The sequence below is a fragment of the Cornus florida genome, unplaced genomic scaffold (genome assembly GCF_030987335.1).
Source record: "Cornus florida cultivar Cherokee Brave unplaced genomic scaffold, ASM3098733v1 CherokeeBrave_3.0.0_Hap2_Chr05, whole genome shotgun sequence".
NCBI classification, from domain to species: domain Eukaryota; kingdom Viridiplantae; phylum Streptophyta; class Magnoliopsida; order Cornales; family Cornaceae; genus Cornus; species Cornus florida.
The window spans coordinates 33,123,127-33,143,106 of NW_026775575.1; the positions used below are offsets into that span (position 1 = coordinate 33,123,127).

Here is a 19,980-nt window from a genome sequence, read left to right on the forward strand (position 1 = left end):
ATTGCTTTTGGTGCATTGAAAGACTGTTAATATACTATAACCATAAGCTTTTAATATTTGCAGGATATAGAAACTAATGTTACATCTTCTAGATTGAATGTTAAAAGAAAATTTGTTATTCCTGACTCATTATATTTTTAGTGTCTATTTATGGGTTGTAATCAGTCAAAATGAGATTTAAAGATTGGTCAAAGAAGGTTTATAACCTAGTGAGGCAAGGGAGCCTAAACCAAACTTGTGAATCCTGTTTTGAAGGATAGATAGCCCTAAGGGCTTAATATCAGCCAAATGAAATAGACATAAAGAACAATTGGAGTCGGTACATACAGACATGTGTGGTCTTATGAACATTCAAGCAAGATTACTCGTGTTTTGAATAAATTTATCTAATACGACAGAAGACTTAAATTTTAGGTATATTCCGAAAGTGTCAAGACTGATGTGGAGCAAAAATTAGGTAAACTTATCAAAACACTTCGATCTGATCGTGGATATGAGTATTTCTTGGGATAGTGCAAAGACTATATGGTCAATGAGGGTGTTGTGCACTAGTTTTTCAGCAATTGACCCTCAATGAATTGAGGTGTCAAATAGGAATAACAGAATTCTGTTTAACATGGCTAGATCTATGATAAGTTATGCTACGTTATCTCTTTCATTTAAGAGTTTAGCGTTAATGATATCGATGTGCATTATGAACTGCATTCCATCTTAGTCTGTCTCAAGGATACCGTTTGAGCTGTGTTTTTGACTAAATCTTAGTTTGAATCACATGCACATATGGGGTAGTCTTGCACATGTGCGCTTGATATGGACAAGTAAGTTGGAAACATATTATAGGCATGCTTGATTTGATGGCTGCTCTAAAGACACTATGATGGATTATTTTATGATTTCAATGATAAAAGTTGATTGTTTACATTCACTGTTTATCTATGGGAGAATCATATTATGAATCACATATCTAGTAGCATAATGTTAAAGAATATGGTTTGAGTACCAGATGTACCATATGTGAACACACTTATTATAGAGATTGAGAATAATATATGAATTCCCTATTGATGCGTCAGCATCATCTAGGTCACAGATTCCTACACTGGTATATTATTGTAGTGGGAGGATTATCATCCAATCTAACAGAATCATGTTTTTAGGTGAGACCTTTACGACATCCCTGTTAAACATGAGTTGGACTCAGTAAGCTAAACGGAAGCGTGAACTGATATGGATATGGATCATTTTGGCAAATTGCTATGAAATCAAAGTTGGAATCTATGTATTTTAAAAAAATCTAGGATCTTGTAGAACTTTCTAGTGGGGTGATACCTATGGAAGGCAAGTTAATCTATAAGAGATACCAGAAGATTTCTTAATGGATGAACCATGTGTAAGTAGGGTAATGTCATTATTTTTCTAATTCTATATTGATGACATCCTACTCATTTAGAATGACGTGGAAGTTTAGTCATCAGTAAATAGGCAGTTGTTCAATTTGAAATGAAGGATCTTCAAGATGTAAGCTATATTCTTAGGTCAAGCTTTTGCAAGATTAGGTTAAAAGGAAAATAAGCTTATCTTAATAATCATACATTGATAAAGTTTTAACCAGGTTTGGTATGCAAAAACTCAACGAATAAGTTCTTGCATTATTGACATGGATTGCTCTCTCTAGTAAATAGTTTTTCCAAGACTAGTAGAGGAGATTGAGCAAATGAGACTGGAACAGTATGTTTCTGCATATGGGAGTCTCATATATGCCATAGTTTATACCAAACAGGACATCTGCTACATTGTAGGGATAGTCAGTGGATATCAGTCCAATCCCGGACTTGATAACTGGTCTGTTGTGAAAAATATCATAAAGTACCTTAAGAGAACCAATAATCTCATACTCATTTCTAGATGTGATGTTATGGTTCCAATTAGGTATGATAGTTCTGATTTTAAATCAGTTATATAAGGTCCATGACTTAGTGTATGTTCACTCAATGGAAGGGAAATCAATTAGTAGATTGTTAAGCAGATTTCAACTGCTAACTCAAATCTGAAGGTGGAGTACATTGCAGCCTTAAAGGCAACAAAAGGAAGCCTTTTGGTTTAATCTCACTGATTTAGAGGTTGTGGAGCATACTAGCCTGCCTATTGAGCTATATTGCGATAATAGTATAGAAGTAGTCCAAACCAATGACCCAAGGTTCCGTAGAGGAATAAGGTGCACTAAGAGGAAAGTATCATGTCCTACATGATATTTTCCGGCAAGAAAATGTATTCGTGGCTATAACATTGCATTAGAACACAACTTTGTGGATCCATTAACAAAGGTGTTATGATCAATAGTTTTGATCATCACCTGGATAACATTGGAGTTAGATGCAATCTGAATTAGCTATGAGAGCAAGTGGGAGCTATTGGGATTTATATGCCCTGACATATCAAATTCCTGTTCGGATTAAAGTGACATATGTTCCTGACGTATCTAAAATATTTATGCTTTATACAATTGGTGAATTCAATGTATTATGTTTTGATTCATTATGGAATTGACAGTGTCCACTTGATTACAAAAGATATTTATATATGTATGTGATGGCGATCAATACATAAATATAAATAGTAATCATAAATATTTCATAGTCGGTAATTATGGATGGACTCATTATTAACTAAGATTTGAACTGGATCCACATTAGGTTAAGAGATATTGCGAGAATCGTCGTATGCAATTGCTCCCTATCACTGTTATAGCATTTGATTCTTAAGCATGAGAAAAGTATATACTCTTTTATTAATTAATAATTACTTTGATTTGTTCGGCTAATACTTCGAGATCCTTAGACCGACACTTCGGGATCCATGGACCGGGTCGATTATTAATTCATTGTAACCAAGAAAATAATAAGCCCAATAGGATTCTCACTCATAGCCCAACTTGATATTGGAATCCTATTAGATTTGATATATGTGAATTAGAGATGGTGAATGATTTATTATTTTCTTTTCTTATTTTTATGTTGCCTATATATACATGGGTTCATGTATATTTTAGGAGAGACTTTTGGAAGATAAGGAAAAGGAATATATATATTTTTTCTCTCTCTAGATATTAGGGTTTGCTTTCTCATCTAATGGAGGCTCCCACAAATCTAGATTTCTAAAGTCATTCATGGAGGCTTATGGGTGATTCTTAAAGGCAAAACTATTACCAAGAAGATGGAGATCCAAGGAGAAGGCACCTAGCAAAGGGATCTACAATAAGTAAGAACGTTCACTTTGGAGGAGAGATCTAAGGTTTACTCAAACCTTTGATGTAAGTATTCAATCTATTAATTGAATGATACATCATATTTTATTTTTGCATAAAATTTGTCTCTATGTGATGAATCAAGATCTGTGTATGAAAATCCCTCAGAAAGTTCTTAAAACTTGAACGTTTCCCAACATTCTTATTTATGATTATTTTGGAATTGATCTCTACACTACTTTTTCTATATTAATTGTATGTCTATGTGTGGTTGATTGAGAATCTAGTGATGGCTAGATATGGTTTTTATTAGATAGATTTGTCAATTAATTTGATGGATTATGCTTATGCTTGATGGATTGTTCTACAATTCAATTCATACTTATAGGTAGATAGATAATCTTTACTTGATTTGATATTTTATAGCTTATTATTGCAAATTCCATGATTCTCTAGATTGATGTGTGCTTCAATTGTGACTAGTTTGATGGTTCATACTTAGAATTGATGGGTTGTGCTGCACTTAGTTTATTTTTCGGTTAGGTAGACAATTCATTATTAAATTTGATAGTCCATGCTTAATATTGCAATTGGTAGTCGCATTTTGTTCACAAGAATGTTTTCCCCAAATTAGTTGAAAGTGTGTGGTTTGGTGAACGAGTTTGGTCGCAATTCTAATGCACTCCAAGTCCTCACCCCTCATCTCTTAAATCCCTAACTTAACTTAGTTTATTTTAATTATATTTTAATTTTCTTGCATCTTAGTTTAATCAACCAATCTCTCTCTTTGCAATCAATTGGTACATTAGAGCCGAAATTAAATTCCAACATGTATAATCCCTATTCGCTATGCTTCATTAGTTGTAGTAGTGATTTTTATAAATGTAAATTTGACTAGAAAGGCTTTCAAAACCACATTCATATTTTGACCTTGCGAAGTAACCTCTCGCATTACAAAGTTCGTTTTCTAAATACTTGGAAAGGGGCTCGTCAAATTGGTACTCACACACACCCCTCAAGAAATTTTTTGCACCCATAAACATTAACATTAACATGGCTATGCAAGAAAATAACCCTTTTTAAATATTTATATCTATAATAATAAACATTATTTTGTGAAGCGTCTCGGCATGGGAGAAGGGGCGCAAGGTGTGCCTAGTTTCTATAATAATGTTTATTATTGTAGAAACTACTTATGGTATTATAGAATAAAGAATGATGCATTAATGAGTGTATGAAGCTTCTTGACATTTAAATTAAAAAGAAAAATGCAAGTGAAGTGCAATTGTAAAAGATGAAAGTTCTAATATAGCCTCCCATAGTATAAATATAAAAAAATAGATATAAATATTTAAAAAGAGTTGGTGCTATGCATTGTAAAAGTAGGAATTATAATTTTATTTTTATTTTTCTTTTCTAGTTTTTTAGAATAAAAATTGCAATGGGAAGAGTGGAAATGGGGACAACAGAGGGTCAGAGGAAAGAAAAAATTAGAAAAAAAAAAAGAGTTAAAAACGAAGACTTAAAAATAAAATAGAATTTGAAAAATAAAAATAAAATAGAGTTAAAGGATTTGTGTGCCCTAGCATAGCAAATTCTAATTTTGGATTGTAAAAGTCGTGGTTTCTTATCTGGATATTATTATTAAAGCATTATACAATTGGTGAATGGAATGTATTATTTTTCGATTCATTATGGAATTGATTGTGTCCACTTGATTACAAAATATATTTATATATGTATGTAATGGCAATTAATACTATGTTATAAATTAGTAATCATAAATGCTTTAAAGTCGGTAATTATGGATGGACATTTAATTAGTTAAGACTTGTACCGAGTCCACGATAGATTGAGATATATTGCGAGAGCTGTCGTATGCAATTGCTCTCTATCACAGTCATGGCTTTTGACTCTCAAGCATGAGAGAAGTATAGACTCTTTTATTAATTAATAATTACTTTGATTTGTTCGGCGGATACCTCGGGATCTTTAGATTCACATTTTGGGTAGTTATGTAATTAATAGTTAGAGATCTATATTCTCAATATTTGTATAAGTGCTATTTGTATTTATTTTGTTTTGATTATGGTTGATCACAAATTAAATTCGAAAGCCTTCGTATGTTTTAGACAAATGTTTTCTATATATATTTATTTAGTAAATTATTATTTTTTGTCAAATAAATATTTTATTCTGATCGAGCCGGAAATAATCAAAGGTAACAAAATAATTATATTAATTATGTTGTCAGATTGATGGCTTTAATTATCCGATAAATAATTAAGCATAGAGGGGTCAAAGTGCAACATTGACTTAGAGGTTATTTACTATTTATTTGGAGTGCAATTAATTTCTTTTAGTGGAGTAGAAATTAATTTATGAATTAATTGAATTGGGTCCATGGTTTAATGGACCGGACCAATTATTAATTTATAGGAGCCAAGAAAATAGTAAGTCCAAAAGGATTCTCACCAATAGCCCAAGCTGATATTGGAGTCCTGTTAGAATTGAGAAAGTTGAATTAAAGATGGAGAATGATTTATTGTTTCCTTATTCTTATTTTTATTTTGCCTATATATACATGAGTTCATGTATATTTTAGGTGTAACTTTAAGAACAAGAAAAAGGAATACACTTTCTCTCTCTAGATTTTAGGGTTTTGTTTTCTCTTCTAAAGGAGGCTACCACAAGCCTAGATTCCAAGGTCATTCATCAAGGCATATTGGTGACTCCTAAAGGGAATATTAGAATCAAGAAAAAGGAGAAAGGATATTGCTAAAGGGATCTACAATAAGTGAGAACATTCACTTTAGAGGAAAGATTAAAAGGTTTACTCAGACCTTTGATGTAAGTATTCAATCTGTTTATTGAATTATACATCATCTTTTACTTGTCTTTGCATAAAACTTGTCTCTATGTGATGAATCAAGATCCATGATTGCAAATCCCTCAAAAGTTTTAAAAACTTGCACATTTTCCAATAGTGGTATCAGAGTACATGGTTTGATTCATTACTAGAGATCATGTGTTTATAAAAATCATGTTCATGGATCCAAATCATATATACATATATATATTTATTGATGTATGTTGATGTATGATTTATTATGTTAATATATTAATACATGATGATGTATATATAATTGTGAATGGATGATGATCTAATTTTGGGCCATGGATGAAGCTTATAGGTATATTGAATGTAATTTTATTTTTGGATGAATGTAATTAAGGCTTTGTTTTAGCCGTTTGAAAATTCAATGATGTAATTTAATTTTTTCCATTGTATTTCAAATTGTAAGTATTTATTAAAGTCATGTAATATTCATCAAAGGATGCTATGAAACTTCAAGAAGGTCCGAAAGGATTAAATTATGCTTCAGCAATTTTCTGGAATTTTTCTAAATTTTTCAGAATTTTTCTGGAATTTTTTGAGGCTTAACTTAATTTTCTGGAATTTTTCCGTATTTTCTGGAATTTTTCGGCGTTTTTCCGGTGACCGGATCATCGCCGGCGGCAAGAAGAGGCGTCGGAGGAGGCTGGGATCAGGTGGGGTGCACCTACGGTGGGCCTGGCGTGTGCATCTCACGCGCAGGAGCTGAAAAAAAAAAAAAAAAAAACATGCTAGCGTGTGCATCTCACGCGCCAGCCCAAGTCACTTACTCTCCACGCGCGTGAAAGCGCGTGGAGGCGCGTCCTACGCACTACAACGCGCCCCAGGCGCGTAGGGGCGCGTGAGGGAGCGTGAGGCGCGTGTTTTCACCTACCAGCTTCCCTAGGCGCGTGCCAGCGCGTGTGGGGTCCTCCGGGCTCCCTCCAAGCAGCGTTTTGCTTCTCCTGATGCGTACAAGCTTCCTATGGGTGTTTACAGACTGTTAAAGGACGTCCGTACAGCAAGAATAGTTTTTAAATGTTAAAAGCTGAATCCATTGGCCATTTATATTGCTTCTGTCTGTTATTTGATGCATGGAATAATTTAATGCTGATTATAATTGTTCATGCATTGGATCCATGATTTTTTAACTAAATGGCTTGATTTATATTAATTAAATTATGAAGATAAATTGGATTAGATTGCTAATTAATTTGAGGGCTTTTATTGGTAAACAGAAAAATTATTTTTGTAAATTATTTTTTTTGCCTCAAATTAAATATTAGTGAATCATTTAAAATCCATATATTTTCTAAATTTAATTGGATTAAAATCAAGGCATTTTGCATGCATTAAATCATGAATTGAAAACCCTAGTTTTATATTATTAAAAATTGAGTGGGAACGGGGATTTTTATACATTACCCCATGGCCTTCGTAATTACAACCATTGTGATTAGATCTTTAAAAATAAGGCTCCACACATGATTTGAAGAGTTTAGATTATAAGAATGGTTGTCTCATGAAAATATATTTATTAAATAACCATTATAGTTAGATATTTAAAAATAAGGCCCTACGCATGATTTAAAGAGTCTAAGCTATTAGTGGCAATATATTTAATATTTGATTTTTCGTTGGAGCATTAATTACGTTATACACTCAATCTAAAATCAATAGTATTAGCTCCCCAACGGAGTGGTCTATACTAGGTGATTTTAGAAAGGCTAAATCTAATCGGGAATTATTTTATAAATAGATAAGGCATTGTCTAAAGAGATATGGAAATAATGAGTTGTTCTCGTCAATAAGCAATAATGAATTCCGCTAACCGGATAAGTTATTGACATATTGATTGTCCAATTTTTCATGCAATGTGGTTAAGGGACCCACAATTAATTAATTATTTTATTCTTGCATGATTATTATTATTCACTTTATTTATTGTATGAATGCTTTTATTTTCAGATTTACCATGGCTAGTCCATTCGGTCCACTTGCAAACATACTAAAAGAAAATCGATTAACTGGACCTAATTATATCGATTGGAAAAGGCAACTAGATATTGTACTCACATATGAGGGGTTGAATTATGTGCTTACTACTCCTAGACCTTCTCCACCTTTGCCTGAGGATCCTCTTGAGTAGCATGAAGTTTTTAAGAAATGGAATAAAGCAGATGAGATGACTAGGTGCTACATTCTTGCTTTACTCTCGAATGTACTCCAAAGTCAACATCTTCAATATCTCACTTCTGCAGACATCATGCTTAACCTTAAGGAAATGTTTGGGCAAATTGGTAAGAGTGCACGCCAAAATGCTATGACAAATTTGATAACCATTAAGATGGTCCAAGGTACTTCAGTTCGGGAACATGCTTTAAAAATGATTGGTTTTTTAAATGAACTGGAGATCCTTGGATGCAACTTGGATGGTGAACTTCAGGTTGACATGATTATCGCTTCATTGCGAGACTCATTTAACTCTTTTAGGGTTAATTATTATATGAATAAGCTTGAGTACACACTCGCTGAACTTTTGAATGAGTTGGTAACCTTTGAAGGGATAATCAAAAGCAAGGGTGCATCTATCAATTACACTCAGTCTGCTGGACCATCCACTTCTAGGCCCAAGAGGAGGGGCAAGAAAAAAAAGAAGGATGGTGCCAAAACTGTGGTTGTGCCAAACAAAGTAATCCAAAAGGATAAGGGAAAGAAGAAAGTGTGGGTTGAAGGCGAAGGAAACTGTTTCCATTGCGATCAACCGGGTCACTGGAAACCTAACTGCCCAATACTTCGCACACAAGGCAAAGGAAAAGGTATATTCATTGTTGAGGCATGTAATGTGGTTGAATCTATAGATTCCTGGTGCATAGATTCTAGAGCCACTAATCATGTTTGCAATTCATTGCAGGGATTCCAGGAGTCCAGAAGCCTCAATGAAGGAGAGATATACTTGCATATGGGATCTAATGCCAAGGTGGAAGCTAAAGCAGTGGGAGTGGTTCATATGTAGTTTGATAGTGGGAGGAGTCTTATTTTAGAAGATTGTCTTTGTGCGCCAAATGTTAGGCGCAATTTAATTTCAGTTTTTTCGTTGGTTTGTAAAAACTATATTTTTACTTTTGGAAAAAATGTTTTAATTAAATTAAATGGTTGTGTTATAACTTCTGGTGCATTGAAAGATAGTCTATATGTTTTAACTCTTAGCTCATATCAAATGCAAAATTATGAATTAAATGCAACTTCATCTAGATTGACTATTAAAAGAAGAGCAGTTTCTCCAAACTCATTGTATCATTGGCATCTACGATTGGGTCACATCAATCAAAATATGATTCAAAGGTTGGTTAAAGAAGGTTTATTACCTTGTGAGGCAGAGGGGCCTATGCCAACTTGTGAATCCTGTATTGAAGAAAAGATGACTCGAAGGGCTTACTTATCCAAAGGATATAGAGCCAAAGAACAATTAGAGTTGGTGCACACAGACGTGTGTGGTCCCATGAACACCCAAGCGAGAGAAGGGTTTGAGTACTTCATCACTTTCATTCATGATTAATCACATTTTGGATATATTTACCTAATGCGACACAAGTCAGAAGCTTATGAAAAATTTCGTGAGTTTCAAGCGGAAGTGGAGCGTAGATTAGGTAAACTTATCAAAACACTTCGATCTGATCGAGGAGGTGAATACCTCTTGGGGGAGTTCAAGGATCATATGGTCAATGAGGGTATTGTGTGCCAGTTATCCGCACTTGACTGCCCTCAACAGAATGGAGTGGCAGAAAGGAGAAACAGAACTTTACTTAATATGGTTAGATCTATGATGAGTTTTGCTACATTACCTCTATCATTTTGGGGATTAGCCTTAGAATCAGTGATGTATATTTTAAACTGTGTTCCATCCAAGTCTATTTCAGGAACGCCATATGAGCTGTGGTTTGGACATAAACCTAGTTTAAATCACATACATATATGGGGGTGTCCAGCACACGTGCGTAAGAAACAGGCAGACAAGTTGGAAGCAAGATCAGATGCATATTTATTTGTTGGCTATCCTAAGGGCACTAGAGGTGGATTATTTTATGATCCCAGGGATAATAAGGTTATTGTCAGCACTCATGCTGTTTACCTAGAGGAGGATTATATTATGAATCACAGACCTAGTAGCTAGATAGTGTTAGAGGAGATGGTTGGCACATCAGATATACCCCCTGTGGACACACCTAATATAAATACTGAGAATGATGAGACACAAGAAGTCCCTGTTGAATTACCATCATCTAGTACATTGATTCCTGCACCGGTCCTTCGGCGTAGTGGAGGACTATCATCCAACCCGAAAAACTCACACTTTTGGGTAAGGTCTATGAGGCCGTCCCCGATAAGCATGAGTCGGACCCAGTAAGCTATACGGAAGCGTTGACCGATATAGATGCGAATCGTTGGAAAGATGCCATGAAATCAGAGTTGTAATCTATGTATTCTAACAAAGTCTGGGATATTGTAGAACTTCCTAGTGGGGTTCAGCCCATTGGTTGTAAGTGGATCTACAAACGAAAGAGAGGAATGGATGGGAATGTTGAGACATTCAAAGCTAAACTAGTTGCCAAAGGCTTCACTCAACGTGAAGGTATTGATTATGAGGATACATTCTCACCAGTTGCAATGCTTAAATCTATTCACATTCTTTTGGCCATTAGTGCTTATTATGACTATGAGATATAGCAGATGGATGTTAAGACGGCATTTTTAAATGGCCATCTTGAACAAGAAATCTACATGAAGCAACTAGATGGTTTCGTGGTTAAAGGTCGTGAGGACTGTGTATGTAAGTTGAATAGGTCTATTTATGGACTTAAGCAAGTTTCACGCACATGGAACATTTGTTTTGATCAGGCAGTCAAATTATTTGGCTTTGAACAAAACGTGTTTGAACCTTGCGTTTACAAGAAAAAATAGGGTAATGTCATCATGATTCTCGTTTTATATGTTGATGACATCTTACTCATTAGTAATGATGTAGAAGCATTGTCATCAGTTAAAAGGTGGTTGTTCAATAAATTTGAGATAAAAGATCTTGGAGAAGCAAGCTATATTCTTGGGATCAAGCTTATGCGAGATCGGGTTAAAAAGAAAATAGGCTTGTCTCAAGAGTCTTACATTGACAAAGTACTGATCAGGTTTGGAATGGAAAACTCTAAGAAAGGGTTTTTGCCATTTAGACATGGGTTGGCTCTTTCTAATGACCAGTCTCCCAAGACTGATAAGGAAATTGAGCAAATGAGGCGGGTACCATATGCTTCGGCAGTTGGTAGTCTCATGTATGCCATGGTCTGTACCAGACCAGACATCTGCTACTCTGTAGGGATTGTCAGTAGATATCAGTCCAATCCTGGACTTGATCATTGGTCAGCTGTGAAGAATATCTTAAAATACCTTAGAAGAACTAAGAATCTAATGCTCATTTATGGAGGTGATGATATGGTTCCAGTCGGATATACGGATTCTGATTTTCAATCAAATCCAGATGCCAGGAGATCTATATCTGGATATGTGTTCAAGTTCAATGGAGGGGCAGTTAGTTGGAAGAGTGTCAAGTAGGGTTGTACTACTGACTCAACCATCGAAGCAGAAACATTGCAGCCTCTGAGGCAGCAAAACAAGCTGTTTGGTTGAGAAACTTTCTAATTGAACTGGAGGTTGTGGAGCATATAGATCAGCCTATGACGCTTCATTGCGACAATAGTGCAGCTATAGCCCAAACCAAGGACCCAAAATTTCATAAAGGAACAAGACACATTCAGAGAAAACATCATGTGGTTCGTGATATAGTAAAGCGAGGAGATATACTTGTGGCCAAGATTGCATTGTAACATAACCTTGCTGATCCATTCACAAAGGCTTTACCGATCAAGATGTTTGATCGTCATATGGAGAACATGGGAGTTAGATGTGATTCGAATTGGCTATAAGTGCAAGTGGGAGCTGTTAGGATATGTGTGCCCTAGCATAGCAAATTCTAATTTTGGATTGTAAAAGTCGTGGTTTCTTATCTGGATATTATTATTAAAGTATTATACAATTGGTGAATGGAATGTATTATTTTTCGATTCATTATGGAATTGATTGTGTCCACTTGATTACAAAATATATTTATATATGTATGTAATGACAATTAATACTATGTTATAAATTAGTAATCATAAATGGTTTAAAGTCGATAATTATGGATGGACATTTAATTAGTTAAGACTTGAACCGAGTCCACGATAGATTGAGATATATTGCGAGAGCTATCATATGCAATTGCTCTCTATCACAGTCATGGCTTTTGACTCTCAAGTATGAGAGAAGTATAAATTCTTTTATTAATTAATAATTACTTTGATTTGTTCGGCGGATACCTCGGGATCCTTAGATCCACACTTTGGGTAGTTATGTAATTAATAGTTAGAGATCTATATTCTCAATATTTGCATCAGTGCTATTTGTATTTATTTTGTTTTGATTATGGTTGATCACAAATTAAATTTGAAGGCATTTGTATGTTTTAGACAAATGTTTTCTATATATATTTATTTAGTAAATTATTATTTTTTGTCAAATAAATATTTTATTGTGATCGAGCCGGAAATAATCAAAGGTAACAAAATAATTATATTAATTATGTTGTCAGATTGATGGCTTTAATTATCCAATAAATAATTAAGTATAGAGGGGTCAAAGTGCAACATTGACTTAGAGGTTATTTACTATTTAATTGGAGTGCAATTAATTTCTTTTAGTGGAGTAGAAATTAATTTATGAATTAATTGAATTGGGTCCATGGTTTAATGGACCGGACCAATTATTAATTTATAGGAGCCAAGAAAATAGTAAGTCCAAAAGAATTGTCACCAATAGCCCAAGTTGATATTGGAGTCCTGTTAGAATTGAGAAAGTTGAATTAGAGATAGAGAATGATTTATTGTTTCCTTATTCTTATTTTTATTTTGCCTATATATACATGAGTTCATGTATATTTTAGGTGTGACTTTAAGAACAAGAAAAAGGAATATACTTTCTCTCTCTAGATTTTAGGGTTTTGTTTTCTCTTCTAAAGGAGGCTACCACAAGCCTAGAGTCCAAGGTCATTCATCAAGACATATTGGTGATTCCTAAAGGGAAGATTAGAATCAAGAAGAAGGAGAAATGATATTGCTAAAGGGATCTACAATAAGTGAGAACATTCACTTTAGAGGAAAGATTAAAAGGTTTACTCAGACCTTTGATGTAAGTATTCAATTTGTTTATTGAATTACACATCATCTTTTACTTGTCTTTGCATAAAACTTGTCTCTATGTGATGAATCAAAATCCATGATTACAAATCCCTCAAAAGTTTTAAAAACTTGCACGTTTCCCAATAGAGGGGAGGTATAACCGAGAAGGAAGCTTCTTGCCTTAATGTGTGCTAAGGATACCTTCAACGCCACCTCAAGAAATTTTAGAATAGCTCGGGAGGACTATGAGAACGAAAGTTGGTACCAGAACGTGAGAGATATGATGAATGATTGCTACAAAGAAATGATCAAGTGTAAGACATGCTTTTCTTCAATCAAGAACGATAAAGCATTTCAGGAGGTGGTCAGCCCCAATGCGAACGAAATCGTGACTACACTTCACGAGGTCAAGGCAATGCTAAAGGAAGCCAACTTGGGACAAGAAAGAACTGACGAAGAACTTGAAGCAGCCGAAAAAAAATATAAAGAAGCCTTCGACAATTAATTATATATATCTTCTATTTGGGATTGTATAATTAATTCTGCCGGCGTGTCTATGCATATAAAATAATAATAAGAAGAAGAAGCTTTGGGAACATACCAATTTGAGTACTCCTCATTGACTGCATGCATGCATTCTAAATATCTTGTTAAGGATTTTATTCTCTTTGATTAAGTTAGTTATTCTTTGCATGCCCAGTGAATTAATTAATTGTTTCAGTGACATTTATAATGCAGGAGACTATATAAATGTTTTTTAGATTTGGATATTCTCTCATACTGTTTCTCTGCAATTAATCATCACTTGGTCAGCTATCCAACAACTAAATCCAAACAAAAATGGTGATGAATGTTAGTGATTTATTTTTTATTTTTTTTGTTTACTTCTTTTTAAAAATTTTGCTAATACTTACCCCAAAAAAAAAAAAATAATAATAAATAAATAAATAAATAAAAACTGTTCAAATACACCACTTTGTTATTTAGGAATTGAAACTTAATGTAAGTGTAATTTTTTTTTTTTTTTTTTTTGGGGAATGACATCATCGTCTCTTCCTTACATATAAGAGACTCATACTTACACAAATTAAAATGGTAGGGCTGCAACTTTGGTGGGCTAACCCAGGCCAACTCAAGCCCAACCCGAAATTTTGAAATTTGAACTTTAAATTCACAAATCGAATTCATGTTCGGGTTGGATTTTGTCAAAACCCAGACATATTCGGGTTGGGCTCTGGCTCGACTCAAACCCAACCCAAAACCCAAAATAATAATAATAATAAATTTAAGCTTGGAATGGTTCTCCCAAAACAGTTTTCTATTTTGGGAGTTGCAAAAAACAATTCTTTAATTTTTAAGTCTACTTGGAACCTATTTTATGAAAACTGTTTTCATAAAATTGAGATCAATGAGTATCAGTTTTGTGAAAACAACAAAATGTTGTTTTGGGAGTTTCTGAAAACAGGGAGAAGCAATGCGGAGAACACTGTGCATTTAAAAAAAAAAAAAAAACGAAAGCGGCTCTCGGACATAACACCTTTTACACCTCTTCCAAAATGGGCTCTGCAACACCTCTTTTCTCTCTCCTCTCTACGGCTTCTCTGCTTCTCTCTCCTCTCTACGACTTCTTTCTCCTCTCCACCGCTTCTCTCTGCAAGATCATTGCGCACACTTATCTCCTCTAGATCCAACTCTTGCTCATATTTTGTTTTGGTAAACACAAATCACACTCCTTTTTTCTGTAGCAAGTTTTTTTGGTTATGGATTTTGTTTTCTTTGTGGATTTGGTTATAGATTTGGTTGGTTGGATAAGTATGGTACGAAGATTTGATTATGTATTTTGTTGGTTGTATGAGTTTTGCTGTGGATTTGATTTTCAGTTTAGGGATTTGGGGTTTTCAGTTTAGGGATTTGGTTTGCAATTTAGGGATTTGATATGTGTATGTATAAATTAGTCTACACACACACACACATATATATATATGCTCCCCTTTGCGAGATATCATTTCAGTCATCATATAATCAAATTGACGATTCGATTGTTGCTCGTCTACATTTTCTTACACTTTCATTATTTTCCTTTTCTGTTTTTTTTTTTTTCTTGATATTTCTATTTTTTAGAATTGAAATTGTGAAAAATCTATGAGAGATAGTGCAGATGATGATTCAAATTATTTCTTCACTTTGAACCTATTGGAGAGAAAATATCTTTCCTTGAGGATTCTGTGTATATGCTGATGTACTTTGAATCTGATTGTGGGTTCATCATATCTTTCAATTTCTAGAGCTTCTGGAGCTTCTTGTCATTTTTTTTTTTTTTTTTAAAGAAAAATACAAGTGAAGTGCAATTGTAAAAAATGAAAGTACTAATTTAGCTTCCCATAGTATAAATATAAAAAATAGATATAAATATTTAGAAAGAGTTTGTGTTATCCATTATAAAAGTAGGAATTCTAATTTTATTTTTATTTTTTAGTTTTTTAGAATAAAAATTGCAATGGGAAGAGGGGAAGGACCAGAGAGAGTCGGAGGAAAGAGAAAACTAGAAAAAGAAAAGAGTTAAAAAACGAACTTAAAAATAAAATAGAATTTCAAAAAAAAAAATTAATTTGAAGGAAAAAAAAATGCTATACTTAACAAATAGGAGCGATTTATAAGGAATAATTGTTTGAACTTTGAAATAGTATATGTAAATAAATAGTTAGAATTTTTCAAAAAAAAAAAAATAATAATAAATAAATAAATAGTTAGAGTTGAATTTTTGTAACTTATACAATGAAATAGTATGGCCAAGGAAGAACCACATGGTTTTAACCTATTTTAAAGCAAATTAAGTTACATATAAAAAGGGCTATTTTCTTGCATAGCCATTAATCAGAGACAAGCCATGCAATATTTTCCCCTATTTAAACACCCCTCCTCTAGCCTTTGATCTCCATCCCAAAACTTCTTCTTTGTGATTGATCAGCACTGTACAATAATGGAGCTCGTCAACAAACTCCTGGTGGTTGCTGTCTCCTCTCTGGTCCTCTTGTCATGCTTCTCAATGGAGGCTGCTGCAACTCCCCTCAACCATAAGAGATTCCGGGATTTATTGCAAAACGGAGAAGGAGAAGGGTTGCAAGGTGTGACTGAATGCTACAAGCGTCTCGGCATGGGGGGAGGTATAACCGAGAAGGAAGCCTCTTGCCTTAATGTGTGCAAGGATACCTTCAACGCCACCTCAAGAAATTTTAGAATAGCTCGGGAGGACTATGAGAACGAAAGTTGGTACCAGAACGTGAGAGATATGATGAATGATTGCTACAAAGAAATGATCAAGTGTAAGACATGCTTTTCTTCAATCAAGAACGACAAAGCATTTCAGGAGGTGGTCAGCCCCAATGCGAACGAAATCGTGACTACACTTCACGAGGTCAAGGCAATGCTAAAGGAAGCCAACTTGGGACAAGAAAGAACTGACGAAGAACTTGAAGGAGCCGAAAAAAAATATAAAGAAGCCTTCGACAATTAATTATATATATCTTCTGTTTGGGATTGTATAATTAATTCTGCCTGCGTGTCTATGCATACAAAATAATAATAAGAAGAAGCTTTGAGCACATTCCAATTTGATTACTCCTCATTGACTGCATGCATGCATTTTAAATATCTTGTTAAGGATTTTATTCTCTTTGATTAAGTCAGTTATTCTTTGCATGCCCAGTGAATTAATTAATTGTTTCAGTGATATTTATAATGCAGGAGACTCTATATAAATGTTTTTTAGATTTGGATATTCTCTCATAGTGTTTCTCTGCAATAAATCATCACTGGGTCAGCTATCCAACAACTAAATCCAAACAAAAATGGTGATGAATGTTAGTGATTTGTTTTTTTTTTTGGTTTACTTCTTTTTAAAATTTTGCTAATACTCACCCCCAAAAAAATAAAAAATAAAAAATAAATTGCTAAAGTAATGAATGGTAAATATTGTACCATGTATATTTATATTCTGAAATTTTCCAAGTATATTAATTTTGTTTCTTAATTATAACCAAAAAGTTGCTGACACTAAATTGTATGATATCAAATTTTGTTTTTTTTTTTTTTTGGGGAATGACATCATCGTCTCTTCCTTATATATAAGAGACTCATACTTACCCAAAAATGGTGATGAATATTAGTGATTTTTAATTTTTTTGATTACTTCTTTTTAAAAATTTTGCGAAAGTAAGGAATCGTAAGTGTTGTACTAAGTATATTTATATGAGTAGTGCTATTGCGAGCTGTACACACATATTTCGTAGGTTTGCAAATAAAAGAACAAAATAAGGAACAAATATAATTTTATTAATTTATAAAAATTAAGTACAATTCTCTGAGATATTCTTTACAAAAGAAAGAAAATATCCTCTGATTCGATCTCCTTTGTTGGTTGGATTCAAGGGCTTTTGGAACTTGATCTTAAATCGGATTGTTGACAATCTTCTTCAAGTATTTGTAGTTGAGGAAGATTGCCAATGATTTTTTATCGAGGGCTCACGAAGCTTGATCTCGAACAGTGTTGTTTGATAATTCTTTGAACTTGTTAAATCGTAGGGAAAGAACGACATGATTTTGATGTGCTTGTTGTTCTTTGTTGAATTGAGGAAGAACGGCACGTCTTTGAATGTACTTGTTGTTCTCTGCCTTCAGAAAAAATTTGTTGAATTTGATGAAGAACGGCACAGCTTTGCATGTGCTTGTTGTTCTTCGCCTTTAGAGAGAATTTGTTAAATTTAATGAAGAATGACACAGCTTTGGATTGGATGTGTTTGTTATTCTTCGTCTTCAAAGAGTTTGTGGAAGAACGGCACAGCTTTGGTTGCGCTTGTTATTCTTTGCCTTCAGAAGATTTGTTGAATTTGATAAAAAAGGGCACGATTTGATGTGCTTGTTATTCTTCACCTTCAGGTTTGGATGTTCGGGATGGATGTCGACAGGGCTTCTGTATTTATCTCTGGAAAATTTCCAACTCTCTGGATTTCTGATTCTCTAAATTTCTGGACCTTTTCAATTTCTGGACCCCTTCCTTCTTCCTCCAGGCCTCTATTTATAGGCTTCTTGGATTAATAGGATGATGACACGTGTCCTCTACTGATAAGGACAAAATCATAATTGGGCCGGACCGGCTATGTTGTGATGATTATCTATAAAATAATTATTCCAAATATATTTTATTGGAAATAATTATCTTTTTTTATTAAATCATCTTTTTTTATTAAATCATTAGGCTGGACTAATTAAATAATTTAAGTGAATTTAATTTAGACTAATTAAATAATTTAATTAGACATGAGACCTATATTTAATGGGTCAACTTGTCAAAACAAAAGTTTATACAATTTTAGTGTCCTACACAAGTGCGCTCTAAGCTCTCTCTCTCTCTCCTCTCTCTACCCTCCGTGCAACTCATTTTCATCCTTCTCCTTCTCCTTCTCATTCCTCCCCGAGCAGCCCAACGCCTTTTTTTTCTCTCTATAACATTTCTCCATCTTTCAGAGGAAATAAAAAGCAGATTCAAACCAAATTGATTAAAGAAAAAAAAATCTACTTTTACTTTAAAATTGTTCGATCGGGGAAAAGAATCCATGGCGTCAATGGTGGTGTTGGATTTGTTGCTGTGGTTTTTTTTTTTTTTTTTTTTTTTTTTGTGGGTTTTGACAGTGGTGGTTGTCAGGGTGGAGATTGTGGCGGTGGTTAGTGGCTGTTCATAGACGGGAAAGGGAGGCCAAAAATATTATCAGTTTGAGAAATAGAGGGTAACAAAGAGAGATTTTTTTTTCACCCAAAGATAGATGACTGATTAAAACAAAAAGAAAAACAAAGAGAGAGAAAGGAGAGAGAATTTGTTTGATGGGAAGGGTAAATTGGGCTGCGACGGATCGAGATTGGAAGTGGGTTTTGAACCCAGAAGTGCCATCCTTCAGCCTGTGCCTGACAGATAAATTATCTCAAATTTTTCAGCTTTTAATCCCATTGCTTAAGCAAAGAAGAGACAGAGAGAGAGAGAAAGAGGAAGTGAGTTGAGGGTAAAACAAGGGAAGGATAAAGTTGGGTTCACCAAGAGAAAACGTTGTGAGAAGAGAGAGAGAAACTTCTGTTTCTTTAGGCTTCGTTTGGATACACTGGAGAGAAAAGAAAAGAAAGGATTATGAGAGAAAAGAAAAGAAAAGAAAGGGAAGGAAATGTTTATATTCATGTTTGGATAGATAGGAGAGAAAAGAAAAGAATTGATAATATTGTTGTTTGGATAACAAAAAGGAGAGAAAAGAAAAGAATTGATAATAATAAAATTACTATCTTACCCTTTACCCTTTTTGGTAGGGTTAGAACACAAAATCATTTCAGCCTCCTCCATCTATCTATTCCCGATCTCACAGATCCCTCCGTCTCTCTCTCTCTCTCTCTCTCTCTCTCCAACTACAAAATCTACAAAAATAGTCAAAAACCCATATCAGCTCTCTCTCTCTCTTCAACTGCCAACTACAAAATCTACCAAAATTAGTAGATCAAAACCCATCTGCTCTCTCTCTCTCTCCCCAGCTGCAAACTACAAAATCTACAAAAATAGA

At 34.0% G+C, this 19,980-nt stretch overlaps 1 non-coding gene across 1 annotated transcript; it reads left to right on the top strand.

The window, feature by feature from the left end:
• The first annotated feature begins 15,315 nt into the window (after window positions 1-15,315).
• On the top strand, window positions 15,316-15,440 carry LOC132310950 (small nucleolar RNA snoR111). Its single transcript, XR_009482778.1, has one exon. It is a non-coding gene; the product is annotated as a small nucleolar RNA snoR111 (small nucleolar RNA).
• The last annotated feature ends 4,540 nt before the right edge of the window (window positions 15,441-19,980 follow it).